The 5,516-nt window shown below is 44.9% G+C and overlaps 1 pseudogene; it reads left to right on the top strand.

Annotated features, from left to right (window-relative positions):
• The first annotated feature begins 2,437 nt into the window (after positions 1–2,437).
• On the top strand, positions 2,438–2,555 carry LOC124555636 (annotated as a pseudogene).
• The last annotated feature ends 2,961 nt before the right edge of the window (positions 2,556–5,516 follow it).

The following is a 5,516-nucleotide window of genomic DNA, read 5'->3' as shown; positions in this document are numbered from 1 at the left end:
GATAAAATTTGCAAGATTACGAAATTGTTAAACATGTTTAATAAATTATCGTTCATCAGAATTTGCAAGGTCTGTTGCCACTGGCCGGTGAGATTCCGTTGCTGGCAGAACTAACCATGTTCACAAAGTTAGAACTCACTACTTCAGGGACTCCATTTAGAACCACTTTTCCTTAACGGTTGTAGAACATACTTGCTCCACGTAATTGCAAATACCAGAAGAGAGAGATGTCTCCCACTTAGAGCAGAGTGCAGAGGCCGAGCTGAACTTAGAATGTTCATCCACTACTTCGGCCACCTTCTACTGTTGCACAGATGAAGAGTGGTAAGCAGGCTCCGTCGATGCAGATACTGAGAAGAGTCGAGTGCAAAGTCAGTTCATTTGCAACAGGGATTCATTTTGCAGATCTAATTTTCACAGCCAGCTAGTTGCACCCATCATACGCTTAGACGAGAGTACTGGTGTTCGCTCATGTATTTCTACGACCTTCCTTTAAATCACTAACATTTTCCACAACCGTGGCTGTATTCACGACATAGTTTTATATTGATCATTTATGTATCCACCCACTTGTGCCAAGGCTACAGTTTGTATTTTCAAACCCTTGTCTTCTTGTTTAATGTCTTTACGTATTTCTAACTCAGTGGATAAATCATTTTTTATGTCTTTTGGCAGTAAACCAGATTTTTATAGTGATCATAATTGCCTTTTGCAGTTTCGCGGCTCTCATTATTAATATGTCTGTATGAGGTACGGTACCCGTACGTTCATGCTTCATTAAGTCGACGCTAGTGAAATGAAATGAAATAAAATTATTATATAGCACTGATGGCCATGAGTCCTCACATGGGGACGTTTGGTCACCGAGCTCCAAGTCTTTTCAGTTGACGCCAAATTCGATGACTTGCGCCTAGATGATGATGAGAACAACACAACACAACACCCAATGCCCGAGCCGAGAAAATCTCCGATCTGGCCAGGAAAAGAACTTCCGCCCACTGCATGGCAGCCGGACGCGCCGACCATTCAGCCTAGGGGGCGCCACCGCTAGTATCGGAAGGACATACTCAGCATCCAACAAACAACCTTCGGTGACATTAAAAACAAGAGTGGTAACACTAAGAGCGCAACGGGAATTCCACTGTTAAATGAAGAGGAGAGGGCGGATAGGTGGAAAGAATACATTGAAAGCCTCTATGAGAGGGAAGAATTGTCAGATGTGATAGAAGAAGAAACAGGAGTCGACTTAGAAGAGACAGGGGATCCAGTATTAGAATCAGAATTTAAAAGAGCTTTGGAGACAGGAAGGGATAAATAGCATTCCATCAGAATTTCTAAAATCATTGTAGAAGTGGCAATAAAAGAACTATTCACCTTGGTGTGTAGAATGTAAGAGTCTGGCGACATACCATCTGACTTTCGAAAAAATATCATACACACAATTCCGAAGGGTGCAAGAGATGACAAGTTCGAGACTTATCGCACAATCAGCTTAACAGCTCATGCACCCAAGTTCCTGAGAAGAATAATATACAGAAGAATGGAAAAAAATTGAGAATGTGCTAGACGACGATCAGTTTGGCTTTACAAAATGTAAAGTCACGAGAGAGGTAATTCTGACGCGGTTGATAATTGAATAAAGGAAAATGAAGACACGTTCGTAGGATTTGTCGACGTGGAGAAAGCATTCGACAATGTAGAATCGTGCAAGTTGTTCGAAATTCTGAGAAAAATAGGGGTAAGCTTTGGGGAGAGACGAGTAATGTGCAATATGTACAAGACGCAAGAGGGAATAAGAAGAGTTGACGACGAAGAACGAGGTGCTCCGATTACAAGGGTGTAAGACAGGGATGTAGTCTTTCACCCTACTCTTCAATCTGTACATCGAAGAAGCAATGATGGAAATAAAAGAAAGGTTCAGGAGTGGAACTAATATTCAAGATGGAAGGATATCAGTGATACGATCCGCTGATGAGGTTGCTATCCTGAGTGAAAGTGAAAAAGAATTACATGATATGCTGAATGGAACGAGCAGTCTAATGAGTACAGAATATGGATTGAGAGTAAATCGAAGAAAGACGATATTAATGAGAGGTAGCAGAAATGAGAACAGCAAGAAACGTAACATCAGGATTAATGGTACATGAAGGAATTCAGCTACCTAGGTAGTGAAATAACCAATGACGGACAGAGCAAGGAGGACCTCAAAAGCAGACAAGCAATGACAAAAAGGCATTCCTGGCCAAGAGAAGCCTTCTAATATCAAATATCGGCCTTGATTTGAGGAAGAAATTTCTGAGAATGTATTTCTTGAGTACAGCTTTGTATGGTAGTGAAACATGGGCTGTGAGAAAACCGGAACATGAGAGACTAGAAGCATTTGAAATGTGGTACTGCGGAGGAATGTTGAAAATTAAGTGGCCTGATAAAGTAAGGGGGCAACGGCCTTGCCGCAGTAGATACACCGGTTCCCGCCAGATCACCGAAGTTAAGCGCTGTCGGGCGTGCCCGGCACTTGGATGGGTGACCATCCGGGCCGTCATGCGCTGTTGCCATTTTTCGGGGTGCACTCAGCCTCGTGATGCCAATTGAGGAGCTAATCGACCGAATAGTAGCGGCTCCGGTCAAAGAAAACCATCTTAACGACTGGGAGAGCGGTGTGCTGACCACACGCCCCTCATATCTGCATCCTCATCTGAGGATGCCACGGCGGTCGGATGGTCCCGATGGGCCACTTGTGGCCTGAAGACGGAGACCTGCTGATAAAGTAAGGAATGAGGAGGTGCTGCGCAGAACTGGAGAGGAAAGGAATATGTGGAAAACACTGATAAGGAGAAGGGAGGGATGATGAACATGTGGGCGTGACTTCCATTGTACTAGATGGGGGTGTAGAAGGCAATAACTGTAGAGGCAGGAAGAGAGTGGAATACGTCCAGCAAATAATTGAGGACGTAGGTTGCAAGTGCTACTCTGAGATGAAGAGGTTGGCACAGGAGAGGAATTCGTGGCTGGCCGCATCAAACCAGTCAGAAGAGTGAAGAAAAGTACTATCAGTTGTGCGCCTTTGTTTCTTTTAAATTTCGTTATCTTTTGGGGAACTTCCCGTCTCTGTAGGTCACCATGGTAGGATGTGTAGCATCTTCGAGGTATCCTGAACAGCGCAGCAGACGCCTCACAATTCCATCTATTCAGGAATTACGTCCTTTCTGAAAGACTGTGGCTCGTGGAGGCTGCTACAGGAGGCCGGCTCTTCGGCACCTGGCCACAAATAGCGCCTACGCTGAACGGCTCGCTGTGGCGTGGCGTGACGTGTCGGCCTGGTACGGAGTGCCATTTGCGGCCGCCTTTGCGGTGTGGCGTGGCGTGGCGACTATATTTGGCCTCCGGCGGCTCGCTCATCCCGCGGCGTCGCGCGCCGATCGATGGTCTGGCGCTGCCGGGCCAGGCGGCTGCTCCCGTCCCCGCACCTCTCACCAGCAGGCGTCTGCGAGCAGCCGCTGGCCCTGCTGGAGAACCGGCAACGGCTCCTGAGGTCGCCAGGAGCCTTAGTAGTGACAGGCACCATTTCGATAACGTTGTTCTGGGTGTATGGTCTGGTAACACCGCCAACGTACAGGGGTTGGACATTAGAGATGGGTAGTTCGCGAACGAACGGGTGCAAAGGAACGGTTCACCAAGATGAACGAAAGAACCGAGGAACGAATTCCAAGGAACGATCGGTTCATAGTTCACTTCGGTCGCGGCGGTCTACTTATAGTTCCCGGGAACGAGGAACGATCGGTTCATAGTTCACTTCGGTCGCGGCGGTCTACTTATAGTTCCCGGGAACGAGGAACGATCGGTTCATAGTTCACTTCGGTCGCGGTGGTCTACTTATAGTTCCCAGGAACGAGGAACGATCGGTTCATATTTCACTTCGGTCGCGGCGGTCTACTTATAGTTCCGGAGAACGAGGAACGATCGGTTCATAGTTCACTAGCTCACTTCGGTCGCGGCGGTCACTTCGGCAGTTCTCGTTCCAGCCTCGGTCGCGTGCTCGTCTCAGTCTCGGTCTCCCTCGGCCGCACTCGTCGTTCTTCGCATGACCACTTCCGACTGCTCCTAGTTAGTTCAGTATCCAGTTGTTCGTTTCGTTCACTGCGCTCGCCCATTTTACATGTGTTCCAAACTGTTCTTGCACTTGCCTCTGACTATTCAGCGTCCACGACCGGTAATCAAAAAGTATTTTATAGTTACGTAAATTACATAAAAATTACGTTGTATGTAATAGGTACGTCTTTTCAGGTAACAAAAGGGCATATCAGCTCACTTCATTATATCGATGAACAGCAGAAGACATACTTAAAACAAGGCAAGTTTTTTTGTTATTTATATATTTTTTGGTTTCATCGATTTGATTTAGCAACCAGCCTTCAATAATTTGCTTAATTTTTAGTGTAAGAAAATTCCTATAAAACGATTTTCGTGTATCTTTCATATACAAAACATTTCCTTTAAGGAAGGCTCTTATTTTTATGTTCGGTTGTTTCCAATTTGCATTATCTGCTAGTTTGGTTTCTTTGAAAAAAAAAAAAGTGGGATGTGTGTCATTTTGGCTCAGTAGGACAAGCGGTGCCTCTCCATTTGAACAGACAAAAATTGCCATAAAATCGTATTTACTTATTATCTCAAAAACATTTGTTGAGAAGGAGCTTTCAAACCAAAAACTTTATTACTGCGAACTTTATTATTATTATTATTATTATTATTGCTGCATTAACTTTAATAATGCAACATGAAAACCTAATTTTTACTAAGCATGTGACGCAAGTGTGATGAGAAAGCCACATTTTATTTTATGCTTCCATAAGGTCTCTAATTCGCCTGCGAACTCAGAGACAACGTGAAGTATATATAGGGTGTAAACGATTATTCTTTATAACGTAGCATAGCTATGTAGTGGAAGTCGAAACGAAGAATTTTATACAAGACACTTGTGGTCTATTAAGTTGGGAAACAGCCACCAACAGGTTTACAAGACTACATGTGCTATAGCCCATGCGCGTTGCGTGAGATTTTCATGTTCTCTTCTCCAGCTTTCTACACATCGTCATCGATTGTTTCGCAATTGTTGCTTGCATTTGCTTGTTATTTCTTCACTGTGTAATTATTACATGTTTGTCTGTTTGTTGTATCTGCTCGTAACGGGCAACACATCGTCCGTAATTGGCGAGCAGTCTGTACTTGGGGCCTGTTTTCCGTGCGCCACCCTATATTATTTCCCTGCGATCAGCCACAGAACGCTACAGTTGGCTAAACGAGAGGTTCTGCAGAATCACACAAATTACTTCTAAAAGTGTGTAAGAATTCTGTTATGAATAAAAACTCCCTACTCCAGGGCGGAGGCAAGTGCCCCCTCTTGGTGCCCTCCATCCTTCAGTCACCTATGTTGTGAATTGGCTCCCCGAAAGGCACGCGTCTAAGCTCACGCAGGCTGGCGTGAGGTCTGGAACAGGTAAAGTAATTATACTATCAAA

This window comes from Schistocerca americana, chromosome 1 (genome assembly GCF_021461395.2).
Source record: "Schistocerca americana isolate TAMUIC-IGC-003095 chromosome 1, iqSchAmer2.1, whole genome shotgun sequence".
Classification (NCBI taxonomy): Eukaryota; Metazoa; Arthropoda; class Insecta; order Orthoptera; family Acrididae; genus Schistocerca; species Schistocerca americana.
The sequence above is the reverse complement of the archived record's forward strand: the minus strand, read 5'-3'. Positions and strand labels throughout refer to the sequence as shown.